Consider the following 14,202-nt stretch of genomic DNA (forward strand, 5'->3'; position numbering starts at 1 on the left):
AGTGTTTAGCAACAAACAGTCAAGAAATGTGGATTGAAATGAGGATACAAAGATGTTATGACACAGACCAAGTTCATTTTTTACTCCTCAGCAGAGTTTATTCCCTTGGTGAATATGCCGAGAGTGGAATCTGTGTTTGCGCTCCTCAACTGAACCATCATCTCCAATGAGATAGTTTACTCTGAAAGGTTCAGTTACTACAAAGGAGAAGTATAAGGCGTTCATTAAAACAAAATAACCTTGGGCTTAGAGAATGAAAGCAATAAAGCAGACTGGATAAATAAATACATGAATGGAATGAAGATCATGAAATCAAGTCAGAAAAATGGTGCGGAGACCACAAGAAACCCTTGAGATATGGAAATAAACCTGCAATATATAGACAAACGATTAGTGTACCGTCATCATTAAAGATAATTTATTGTTGTACTGTTGGAACCTGATGTAAACATACTCATGCGCAGATGCACGTGTAGTGTATGTGTAAACATCAGCACAAAAATCATACAGTACAAACACACACACACTCCCACTATGGATTCTGCACAGACAGCAAGGAAAATATCAGTTTTGAAAGTATTACCAGTCATATTTTCATATTTCTTTCCCCCGCTGTAATTTTACCCTGTCAAACAAATCAAAATGCCAAGACCAAACGTAGGCTGAGAGAACGACTCATATTTTCCACTGTCAACCTGCTGCCTTTACAAGCAGGCTCTGTGCAAGGAGAGAGAGAGAGAGAGAGAGAGAGTGTGTGTGTGTGTGTGTGTGTGTGTGTGTGTGTGTGTGTGTGCGTGCCTGCCTGCCTGTCTGCGTGAGTGCGTTTGTAGCCCCATGTTGATTTTTTGCGAAAATGTACTTCACTTTGAATGAAAATAGATAATAATAACTTTACAAATGGTCATTACACAAAAATTCTCAAATTACTGCATACTTTTACTATTTAACCATTTACTTTAATTTCATTTAACTACATATGTATCATATCTGAAGCTGATAAAAATTGAATGCAAATAATAAAATTAAGTTGCTAATACTGTGATTTTTTTCATAATTACGATCGATGCTCAGTATTGTAATGCTCTGTGAGTGTTTGTATGATTTGGTAGAAATGTAAACTAGATTTCTTGACAAGTGATTGTGTCTGTGCCACAGATGTATAACCACTTCAATATTGGACTTCAATATGATCTGTGCAAACAGAATATTTACATTCATCTAAGTCATCTAGTGACAAGAACAGCATACAAGGTTTGGACTCATAAGTACGACTAACTACTATGCTGTAAAACTCATGTCCTTTACTGCAAAAGATAGTCGGTACACGGGCAGGAAATCAGAATCAGGCAAACAAATCCAAAGGAGTAAAGCTAAAAGCAAAGTCAAAAACTAAGAGCACAGGTCATTTAACAGGAAGACTATATTCAAAATGCTGCTGGAACTCTTGCACAAGGGACAAAGACGAACTGGCACAGGTACGAGGGAGCACACACACTGAATACACTGGAGGGGTGGCGATAATTGCACCCAGGTGAAACACATTAGGGAGGGGCAGTGCCGTTTAATGAGAGTCACGACAACTCCGTTCACTCCAACGGACACTTTCACCTTTTTTTTTTCTAGCAATGGTGGATCATGGAGCCTCTCAATAGTTCCCGATTCAGCACATCTGAATCAAGGGGCAGACAATCACAGAAGCAGGAAACACACAATGGAAGGAAGTTGAGAGGTAGAGAGGAGAGGTGAGTAACACAAGATAAAACAGGAAATGAATGTGAAATGTCAAAATAAAAGAACAAAAGACATAAGTAGCAGGCTGACATGACAAGTACACTGAACGAAATATATAAATAATGATAAAATTCAAGCAATATTAAATATAAATATATATATATATATATATATATATATATATATATATATATATATATATATATATATATATATGTGTGTGTGTGTGTGTGTAAAGACTGAATTTCTATATTTGACAAAATGTAAATGAAAAATGTAATCCTCTACATTGCATTGACGTTTAACTCCACAAGCCGACTGTCATTCCAGACTGAAACTAAATATATCAAGGTAAAAAAACTGGGATGATGAAGCAATAGTCCATTTCATCTCCCAAACAGGATGGCCAAGCAATCCGCTGCCTTCTGGTTACACTTCCCCTCAGAGCGCCATCCGTCATCAGAGGGTCAGGGGTGGGGAGATTAATCAAAACAGTTTGTGCAGTGTGAGGTACACAAAAGAGCCTCTCAGGATTAGAGATGGCCTGCTTTGTTTATGGCTGTCTACATTAAGACCAATCCACTCATCACCCGGACCTGCTTGGTGTGAACTCATCAACCATTCCAATGGGCTGACATGGCAAACCATCACATACACAGCGCTCTTACTACACTTTCCTGTCTCTGCAGCTTTGCACACACCAGAAGAGGAAAACAGTAATCAAGATTTACTTAAATTACACGTTTGGGTATTGTAACTTTCTGAGTACTTCTGTTAATTTCCATCTGATTGTGTTTTCCTGTTAAGGTATTAACATCTACTGAAGGCTCAGAGGCATGGTGGGAAAAATGTATGTGATTTGTTACCGCACCAAGAACAGTCCTTAAATCCAATTTGTGGACATTCACAAACTAAGAAATGAACTTGAAACTAACTTCTTGGACTGTATTAGTGTGAAACTATTCAATTTATCCGAATCTCATAGAAGTATATTTTAAATGAACGCAAATACAATTTGGTCTTTGTTTATAAGAGTTCAGAATGATTTCCACGCCTGTATCAATAGAGACAGTATATACACTAGAAATGTATTTTACAGCAAAATCTATTTTACAGTGTTTAGTGTGGTTGAACTAATGGAAAAGGACAGACAAATGTGTGCATCACACAGTTTTATTAGTTTGTCCACATGGTACACATTCACATGGTATAGTTGATGCCTAATTGTGTTTGACATGCTATGATTGCTATACAGCCAGTGTGGAAGAGGAACTTGGTTTGTTTTTATATTTTCTTTTATTTCATGTCTCTCAGGGCTAGTGCAGCAAAGTCTAGGTTGAGAGTCTCAATGACGAATTTGCGACAAGCAAATGTTTGGTCCACATTAATAAAAAGGAGTCCATATATTTCCCCGTGCATCTCATTCTCTATGCGTTCTGGCCTAAAAATCATGCTGGCTCCATTAGCTGGTGTTTGGACACCTTTAGGGGCTCCGGGCTCAACAAGCAGAGCTGTCAACGAGGGGCTTTGGTAAATCGAGAGATTATCCAAACAGTGGGACACTAGCTAATAAAAACAAGCCCTCCGTTCACTGCATTAGTGCTGCATTAGCGCAGAGAGTAGGATGAATGAGGACCCATGGGTCTGAGTGATGCACATGTCCAAAGCTGTTAAAGGGATCTTCTGTAAATTATTGGTGATTTATTACAGACTGTAGTTATTAGATCAGTTATTGGAGTGTTTCCTTGTTTGATGAAGAGGAAGGGGCTGTAGATCTGAGACACAGATATTTGCAGGACTGTTTAATCAGATAAAGTCCAAAAATATAAACAAAGTTGATGAACGAATGAAAAATCTTAACTGATTTGGTCATGAGCTTATTAAAAAGGCTTAAGCAAAATATGGTTGCAGAGGAATGAAACTAACTTACCTATTTAGGCCCTTGCAATTCAAAATGCATCTTACTCTTAAACAACTGACTTCATGCAAAAGTGAGGTAATATTCTAACTTCTGCAAAATAGATATGCATCTTAAACATATCTGTAATCAGAATATTTTTGTAAACGAGTAGAAGCTACGAAAATCTATTTGAAGTTGCTTCAGAATAAAAAATATGTTTTTATAGTTTAAATCATGTTGCAATTGAAAAAAATCTGAAAATAAATCAACAGAAAATGATGAAATGATAATTAGGAAGCAACTTGTTTTACCGTCGGCTGAGTATTCAACATTCATGCTGTACATGTGCAGGGCCAGAGAATACAGTAAGCACAGTATTCTCTGCTGCCATACTGCAGCCTCGCTCTGGGTGTGTACACCGGTAATGGGCATAAACTTCAATTTCGACATTTATTAACTCCCGCAAAGACGACAGCTGCTGCTTTTTTTTCTCAAAGCACGGAAAATGAAATCATCTAATTTCCTTCACAAAACTTTGTTTTTGTGAGGTTTCTCAGGGTGAATTTAGGGAAAGGTTTCAGTGCATTAAATCATTTATTTACAGAGTAAAATGTCTTATTTTCCACCAGTGACCAACACAGTGTAGGTGCCTTAACACAGTGTAATCCATTTATACACTCAGTTAATATATGGGCAAGGGGTTAAGGGTTTAATTTGAAGCAAATTAGATTGGCCAGAATAAATCTGCTTCATGTTTCTGACAAATACATTTGCAGATTCGTCACAGTCTTTATGTTAAACTTTGATACAATTTGAGAGTGTGTAATATGTCTCAAAATAAGTACTTAACATGAATTTATTCATGTATTCATTTGAAGGTTTGCAAAAAATAATTTTGCATATACTGTATGAGCAGTTTTAATGCCAATAACTGTTAGCAAGACAGCATAATGCCATTAGGGTATAACTGCTGGTCTCTGTGGTGGTAAGGACACTGCTGGCAATAACACACGGAGAGAGGGAATTTGCCTTTTATTAAAAACTGCTTTGGTGACTGGGAGTAAATTCATTACCTGACACTATTAGCTCAGCAGAGTGGGAATAAACTACTGAGGAGGCACCACAAAATGCCTCAGGCACTTTGTGTGTGCATTCTGTGTACGTGTGTGTGTGTTGGGGGGGGGGGCTTTAGATTGACTGCTTTCAGTTTCCTCAGCAGTGGCTTTGTTTTCACTGCAACATGTAATCAGATTGGGACTCCTTCTTAAAATCATGATGATTTCTACAGCAAGAAATTGACAGTTGATGCATCTGACATTTGTCATGAATAACAAACATTTAGCTGTAATGCTGTAATTATAATACATCAACACAACATATATCTTTTGGATTGTCTACAGTTACAGTTATTTATCATAAATACATATACATTCATTTATATCAAGTGTAACAAGCTGTCCTCAGTTCCTATTCTCAATCCTCCCATCCTGCTTGGATTTACAGCAAAGACCCCATTGCAGCCCCTGCACAACCATTTATCTCCCAACACTTTACCTAGATCTCTGGCTCTACTGGCCTGTTTCTCCTTATATCCCAAAATAATCCCCCCAAAGCCTCTCTGGATCTGTGTTTCCCAGCTCTTGAGAGATAAACCACAATGGCAGTTCGGCTAAATGAACAGGCAGGTAGAGGAGATCAGTAAGTTTGATGAATGCATAAACATCTACTGGAGGTATTCTCTGTAGATAAAATGAAGAAATTGTCATTCCCCAATGCTGCAAGTTAAATACACATCTGAAAGACTGCGTTTGTGAAGGTCTTGGACTACATCAACAAATAAAATGCAAATACTGATGTCTGAAGAAAAGGGTACTTACTCACAGTCTTGTTTCAATCCTCACATAATTTACAGTATCCCATGTGTAAATTGTGCTAAAAGGTGCTGACACCTGCTCTCATAATCTCCTGGAAGTGACAGCGTGCTCCTGTTCAAGTCAAGCTCCAAGTAAATGCTAACAATCTAAATGTAAATGTAAAGTAAATTGTAAATGGACTGTATTTATATAGGCCTTTTCTAGTCATACTGACCACTCAAATCACTTTACAGTACAAGTCACCATCACCCATTGACACATTTTAACATTCCTTCTATACACAGCGCTTTTTCTGCCACACACCATTCATATACTGCTAGCATAGCCATCAGCGGCAATTAAGAGTGTCTTGCCCAAGGACACTTCAGGCTGGTGGACCAGGGGGATTGAACCATCAACCGTGTGGTTAATGGAAGACTTGCATACCTCCTTAACCACAGCTAAGGACTTTGACTTTTAGAGAACGCTTTTCCAAATGAGATATTTTATAACAACACCCGGCGCCAAAAAGTCACCAAACCATTTAATAACATACACATCACTGTGCAATCTAAATTCCAACCACAGCCCTGATACCATGCCTAATTTAACTTCATCACCATGCCTCCCTATTAAAAACTTTTCCTTTTCCTTGGCTGTATTGCGATAAAAAGGTGAATAGATTGTTTGGTGTGGCTGTGACAGTGGAGGTAGACACTTACAGGGGTTTAGGGAAAAGACTGTGTGGGCCTATTAGATTGCATTATTGACTCAAGGTCTGCCATGTAAGACAGAACACAAAAGGGAAAGAAAAAAGGAAAATCCAATTCATGTGTGTGAGAAGCAGAGAAACAAAGAAAAGTAGAAAAATGTGAAAAAAATGTGTATTCATTATTCATTGTGTTTTAGTGATTAAATAATGTGGAAAGCAAAATATGTGTGCATACATTTAAACAACAAAGGGGAACAACATATGTATTTGGTGTAATGGAGCCATAGGGTCTGAAGCAGTGAAGCAGTTTTTTTTTAGTTTTTTTTTAAATATGAGCCTATCAAACTTCAGCAGCACTTTATGGTAGTGACCAAAGCAGAAACAAATACTAGTTTACAGTTTCTTATTACTAGCTGTAAATCATCATGATTAAACAATCAGAAATACTTCTGCAAAATGAAATGGAGCCAGTTGTTTTTATTTCAACTCGATAGCATTTCCCACTCATACAGGGAAGCTGCAGATTAAGGATACTGTTAAGCATGAATATTCAGCTGGTAACCTGAAAAGCTCAGAATCAGACGTTCATGACTGTCTTATAAAAACAATAATTCTGATGTAGAAATAATGTAGTAATATTTTGACTCATATAAAAGTCTTGGAAATAGGTAAAATATGTTACTCATAATTTTGTAAAATTTGAAATTTTACAATTGCTTTGATAAATACCATTTAACATTTTCTGAGCATGAAGCATATAGTTAGGGTGATTTATACAATCGATGAGAGAAATTACCCCAAAGTTAACATAATACTATAATTGTATTGAATTATTTGGCTTAAAAAAGTTTTTGGATGTAGTTTAATTAAGTTTAAATTTAATTATGACTTCATATTTTTACTACAACTTAAACTTAATTAAACTACTTCCAAAAACTACCCCAGGACATAGTTTTCCCCTTTACGAAATTAAATAATCATGTTAAAAAAAAAAACATGCCTGTGTCAAGAATCAATTTGTTTTAATGTTAATTCCAAGCAAGCCTATTAGAGAATGGTGCTGAATGGATGAGGCAACAGTCTCTGATGGCTCAGTTGTGACATGTTGTCCCTGATTTTAAACATACTGCTGTGCACAGTCTCCCACGCTGCGTTGTGCAGCTCATTTGACCCCAGTCCGTAGAGTTCCTCTCTTCAAATGTTTTACATTTCTGTGTCAAGTTCTAAACTTTAAACTGCCACAAAGAAAGAAATTCAAAGTCAGATCACTATTTCATTTCTTTTCTTTTAAAGGGACAACACTTTGTGAGGCAACTGCTTTCAACATCGGGGGCCAACCAGGAACAGATGGACAGGGAGATAAACCCCCCTACAAGCAAAAGCAGTGGTGCAACTGCCGCTCAAAATCCCAGCGTGTTGATGTGTGCAAGTGCAGAGGAAGGAGTAGAGGGGGAGTCTAGAGAGGGGGTTGTGTTATGGCTCTGAGGGTTCTACTCCTTGATATGAGTGACTGACACTCCTCCAACATCTGTTCCTCAGAAAACATTCTCTCACTCACAATCCTCCACCAACAATCTCCCTGACTCAGTCTCTGCCCCCAACCCCAACACCACACCACACAGACACACACACACACACACACACACACACACAGACACACGCACACACACATACACACGCAAACACAGTTAGATGATCTTTTCATTTTACAGTAAAGCCAAGAGGAATGGGGAAATTAGATTAGGGCAGAATAAGATACTTCACTTATGATGTGGCTTTCTGCAGGCTTCTCTGCATTGTTGACAGAGGAGGCTGCAGACGGCACTGATGCCTTTACCCTTCTCTTCTCCTTCCTCCGCTGCTCTGTTGCCCCCCCTCCAACCTGAACATCCACTCCTCAACTCCTCACTCAATGATCAGGTTACTCTCCGTCCATCAGTGGATATGGGGTGGAGAAGAAGGGTTATACTGATCAATGGCAGGAAACCAGATGATGGCAAAGGATGATGTTCTATTTCTCGCTTATTTCTGCAGACTGCACAAAGCATGCATAGCTTTCCCTTTGGGCCGAATGCATACCTATTTACCTGCCTGCCCCTTAAGTGAATGACTAATAAGATACAAAATTAGAATATGCTGTATATTTCTCCCAGCTTTATGCAAATATCTAACATATTGCTCTCAGTCTCCAGGGAACCACCCGTGAATATACTTAAAGGGGCATGAGGGAGAACCACAAACACACACACCTCATACCCAATATATGTGTAATTAGTGCAGAAAGAGAAAAAAGCTGTCTCATTTGAGTTTATTAATTCGTGGTATTGCTATTAGCTTTTATCACCAGCATTTTATGGCCAACAAGGCTGCTGCTCATTCCTGGAAGCACTTATTAGCAAAATTAGTATTTGCCAGTTATTTAAATCTATCCCTCCAGATCAAATTAGGCAGTATGAGATCCTGGCAGAGTTATGACACAAACACTGATAATACAATTGAAAAAGGTGGAGACTTCATTATGTTGAAAGATTATGCTAAACATGATCTCACTGCTTTGTGCATCAAAGATTTATTGGATTTTTTTAAACAGATATGATATGAATGATCACTTTTGCGTTTGAGTGTGTCATCATATGTGTGTGGAGGTGCACTACTTGTGCATGGGTACAAGCATAAAAAAGTGCGTTTCTGATCTATACAGTGCAGACTACTGAGCTTTCTTGCCACCACAGCTAACTCTTAACTCCTGTCAAAACAGAACTTTAAATTAAATTAAGACTCCATGCTGCAGGCCCTGCTGAGCCCCCCAACCAATGCCTTTAACACTCTACACTGCTCTGGAACACACACACACACACACACACACACTATTCACAGACGTTTCATCCAAAGACGCACAGAGATCAACAATGACAACAAGCTCAGAATATAAATATAATGTTCAACTAATTTAATGACAACCAGCTAAATAAAGAATGATTTTTAAAAACACCAGAGAATATATAAAATATGATGAAGCTCTGAAGCTGTTAATTCACTGCAGCTGAAATGGACAATGATGAACCTCTACTGTGTCCAGAACGCTTGGAAGACTACATTGTAAGGATGTATACTGCCCTGTTTAAAGAGTTGTTAAAACATTTTTTGGGTGGGAAGTTGAACTAAAGCATGTGAACTGATGGTGTGTCTAGAAGGTTCAAGGGTCTGTGGCTACAAGGGGGATGAAAAAATGTATATAATGCCACAGAAACAAAATCGTCATTTTGAATTTAAACATTTTCGTCATGAGGGAATTTCCTGTTATAAGGATTTCTAAAATACAAATAATCCTTTTACTACCATATGGGCATTCATATTTGGCAATGCTGATGTATATTTAATCTATTTGGAAATAAAAGCATAAACTCTTAGTGTCAAATTGTTGTCAATGTGTGCACCAGAAAAAAACTATTCAAAGACAATAAAATAGCATATCTCAGATTCAGTTACCTGTAGATTTGAAATATGAGCCACACTGTGTTTGAAAACAGCATAGATAGCTTATATATTGCTGCACACCAAGGTGATTTATCTGTATCTGTGTTTTGTCCTCTGCAATTTTGTTCATGTTGCATGAGTGTCAATGCTCTGTGTTTTATCCAACGATTACTCTCCAACTTGTTCTGTGTGTTGTTGGCAGTTCAAGTTGCTCAATTAGAAATCATGTTAAAACAATATTGTCTAACAGAGAGGGTCATTAATCATGAGGTTGACAAGAGCTCTGGACATTGTTGACAAGTAATGAGTGTGTTACTAACCATTAATACATTTGGGCTGCTGTTAGACAGGTGGATAATTAGTACATTGATGAAGGTAAAAAAAAAAGTTCTGTATGGCATTACTTCTGGTGATTATGTGTCATTACTTAATTGAGAGGCACAATAAAAGGCAGGAGATTCATTTCATTTTTCCAGATTGAATATTCATCTTTTCCCATATATTCAGAGTGTGTGAACACACGTGTGTGTATTTGAGATGTGAATTCCATTTAATTGTGTCTAAAAATTACATTACAAATAACTCACAATATTTTAATATAATCTGCAAATGTTATGGATAATTAATAATCAATATAACAATATTTTCACACGATGTGCCAATATGTTCTATATTATGTGTGTGTGTGTGTGTGTGTGTGTGTGTGCGTGCGTGCATGCGTGTGTGTGTCTGTGTGTGTGTGTGTATACTGAGTATTGAGCAAAGACCACTGCAATGCAACTGAATACCAGGTATTTGTCTGGGCAGCAGCTCACCACAGAAAACGATGTTGTGTTTCATGACTTTCCAAAATTGTTTTGATTATGGTTTTCATTTCAAATGACCTTTACCATTACTAAAATTACATGAACTTAAATAACTTAATAATGGATAATTAAGTTACTTTTTTTTAACATTCTGTAGTTTTAACTTAGGTTATATTTTTATTTCTTGTTCCAATTTCAGTCAACATAATCTATCAAGTTCAAAGTATCTTTTGTGTTAATGTAAAGCAGAGCCGGTGATCCTAGATGTATTTTTTAGCTAACAATAAAATTCACAGATTAATGTGCTTTACAGAGTTCAAAGAGACAAAGGAACAACATGATGTAAAGGTTAAGACCAGAAAAGCTCTCACATCTTTTACTCTGCTTTGCCGTTTTGTAACCTTTCATAAACCACATGTATGTAGGAAAAACTGCAGAGGTAAAAGGTTTATAATAATCCACAACTTTACAGGGTGTGAAATGCTAATACTTAAAGAATTGAAACACTGATAGCATTGCTTTCAATTTTAACATGCTGTAGTCAGGATGTTAGTATGTCAGTATGTTCCAAAAATGTTTGCGTGTGACGCTGCTAGTGTGTGCATCTGTGTGTTGCACATGTGTTTTCCATCCCTCCAGAGACATGGTAATTGTTTGTTGTGATATTGCAATGAAGCCCTCAGGCCCTCTTAAACTAATCAGCCTCTCTCACTCTCTCTCTCTGTCTATGAGCAGATAGATCAGTTGTCAGGGCCGTGGGCAGGCCAGTGCAGTAAAGCACAGCATCTGCCTTTTGGCCTTCGCCTAGTGAGACACATTCCCTGCCATTCCCGCCTAACATGTTAACATGCAGCCTGCCTGTCCATCAGCCACTCAACTCTCCAATTCCAAGCTCCAGCTGTTGTTTATTGTATCTCTGGAAGAGCTGATACATGAGCAACATTTTAAGATCATATAAATCAGCAATTCTGCCAACAGTTACGCCAATAGTATTTGAAGGGTTTTATAAAATGAAATGTGACAGTTAATTTTGAGTACCCTAAAGGTTGCTCTAGAAAATGGATCAGTCAGAAATCCAAAATGGGTTCTGTCATGTCTTTTGGCACAGCTATTAAAACATTTACTAGTTTTATACTATTCTATGTAGTTAAAGGGATGTCAGTTTCCTTTCTAAATAAATAGTTATTTTGTTCCAAATGCCAGATCTCCAGTCCCGATTAAGACTTTATTACCTCCCATATCTACGCCCTTTTCATAGTACATGACTCAAAACAGAAAAAAAATAATAAGGTTTCATTCAGCAGGGTTTTTTTTTCTCCAAAATAATACTTCAAACATATTGTTTTCTTTTCTAGACTTATATGAATTTAACTGGCCCGTAAATTGAACATGGATCAATATTCTGATACAAAATGAATTGTTGCACAGGTCAGTGATGTTGTGATTGAGCCAGCAGCTTATAAAACAGATTACCCTCAGAAGATGTGAAAGTTAAACAAATAACAGTGGTGTAAATCAACTCACTGTGGGTCTGTGGCATGCACCCTGTGTGTGTGTGTGTGTGTGTGTGTTCACGTCTGCATGATGAGGACGATGACGACCATGATGGTGATGATGATTGGTTAATTGCAGGCAGATTGCAAGTGCAGTGTAAAGATTATTCTTGTAGTGCAAAAGGATTGGCCTGTGGTGGCTGCGAGAAGCATGTAATATGTTTAAATAGGGTAAAGTAGTGTTTAGAGAATTGGTAATTGCTTACATCCCTCTCTGGCCATGGGGACACTGACCAGACCCCCCCCCCCCCCCCCCCCCCCACACACACACACACACAGTAGCTTACAAAATAACTACATTAAGTAGTATTGAGTATATAATATATAGATGTTATAAGAGGTTTGCATAAAGTTCAGTATTTATGAGGAAATGTGCATGTAATCCAGTTTGTTTGCAACATCATAAGGAAAAGGCAATGGGCCCCATGCAGGAAACCATTCATATGAACAGATTTGTTCTTAAGTTGTGCGTATAAGTGCTTGAGTTGAATTTCATGAATTTGTCTCGCATTTTGAGTTTTCTTTCAGGTACAAATACAATTTACCAGTAGTCCAGTCCTGTCATAGGAGTCACGTAAACTAGTCTGCATTTATTCAAATCAGGTTTTTTACTAAAATATTGTATATTTCATCACTTTGAAGCAATTACAGATATTATAATATATAAATCACACCTCATAATAATGTTGACATTATTTTGCTTAAAGCTGCTGTCGGTAGGATTGGGAGAAGTGTGGACAGTCTCAGAATTCAAAATCCAATGACTCCTGCTCCCTCCCCCTCCGCTGCAATTCGGTTCTGCCTCCACAGCGCCTCCCAGCCCACCGTGCCCGTGCACACTACCATGGCAACTGTCTGAAGCCATACAAGGTACGTAACATGACTTTCGCACCGGTAAGAAGCTAATACGGAGTACTGTCGGCATTGCTAGACTACAACACGTTTTTTAGTTACCGTTGCCTCACGTAATTACCTGTGACTTTTTGTGCAAACAACATCGTCACTGTTTTTTGAACGTAGACGACCGTAAATCAGTTTATATTAGCTTGTTTACGTACCTAGCATTAGCTACCACATTAGTTACTACAGACCTGACATGGTAGGCCTGTAAATTAACAGCTTTAGCTTCACATACATCATTTGTTGCTATGCAGTATGATTGATGCTTTTTATCTATATTTTATAACATTATTAGAGCTTTGAGACTGGTACAATGGACTCCGATGAGGAAGTTAACACCCACGGCTGCTTTGACTAGTGGACGAGGGAGTCGCCTACGAGGGAGACAGGGCAGAGGTCGGCGTGTCGCCCAGACACTGGGAGCCAAAGACATTGCTGATCTTCATGTGATGAGCCAGTTAGTATCTGCTGCTTGCACTGGTTTCATCCCAAGATGGTTTAGCTTCAGTTGCCTTTGCTAGATATAAATAGTGTGCAGTGCAATAAAAAAAAAATTCATTTCCATTTTCCATTTATTTCAAAGTTATATTTTAATATTTATGCAACCTCAGTATTTGCCTTTCAATAAAGTGTATTTTGAAAGTGATTGGTTTCTCATTCCATAAATATACAACAATGTGAAGATTACTTCATTTTTTTATCAATATACTTTTTTAATCAATTTAAGGCATTACAAATATATTAATTTGGGGTAATCAGATTCACTGGTTCAGTACTACCGATTCAATATCTCAAAGAAAAGCATAATGAATTTCTCAAAGTTGACAATTATTTAATATTGTCAAGCTTTATTTTGCACGAGTAAAATACAGTAGGTGTGTTGAATATTCCTTCCTCAGCTGTTCCCCCAGCAAAGTCAGCTTCTGTGGAAGAAAGCAACATGAGTATGTAAAACTGATCAGGGAAAAATTAATCCTCCTAACAAATTTATCACAAGTCGAAATACTTTGAGGGGAATAAATCATTTTTACATAATCTGTAGTCATAATCTTTACTCATGATTATCAGTGTTGAACAAAATGTGTTATTACGTGCTGTTCCCCTTTTACTGCTGGGTTTCAACGCAGGGGCGATGTGCATTTTACTTTTCCCCATGGCCAAAGTGGAGTCTTGCTTCGGGAAAACACACATGGGAATATTACCTTTGTCTTGAAACGCTGCAAATGGCATTAAAGCCAGTAGGGAGAGCTAAATGATGTAGATTCTGTCA

At 37.7% G+C, this 14,202-nt stretch overlaps 1 long non-coding RNA gene across 1 annotated transcript in view; it reads left to right on the forward strand.

Moving 5' to 3' along the window:
• Positions 1 to 10,135, forward strand: part of LOC118284292 — a 50,594-nt gene extending 40,459 nt beyond the window's left edge. The window contains exon 3 of the long non-coding RNA XR_004784798.1: positions 7,490 to 10,135. This is a non-coding gene — a long non-coding RNA (uncharacterized LOC118284292). The remainder of the gene's footprint in view (positions 1 to 7,489) is intronic.
• The last annotated feature ends 4,067 nt before the right edge of the window (positions 10,136 to 14,202 follow it).

Source organism: Scophthalmus maximus, chromosome 10, assembly GCF_022379125.1.
Source record: "Scophthalmus maximus strain ysfricsl-2021 chromosome 10, ASM2237912v1, whole genome shotgun sequence".
NCBI classification, from domain to species: domain Eukaryota; kingdom Metazoa; phylum Chordata; class Actinopteri; order Pleuronectiformes; family Scophthalmidae; genus Scophthalmus; species Scophthalmus maximus.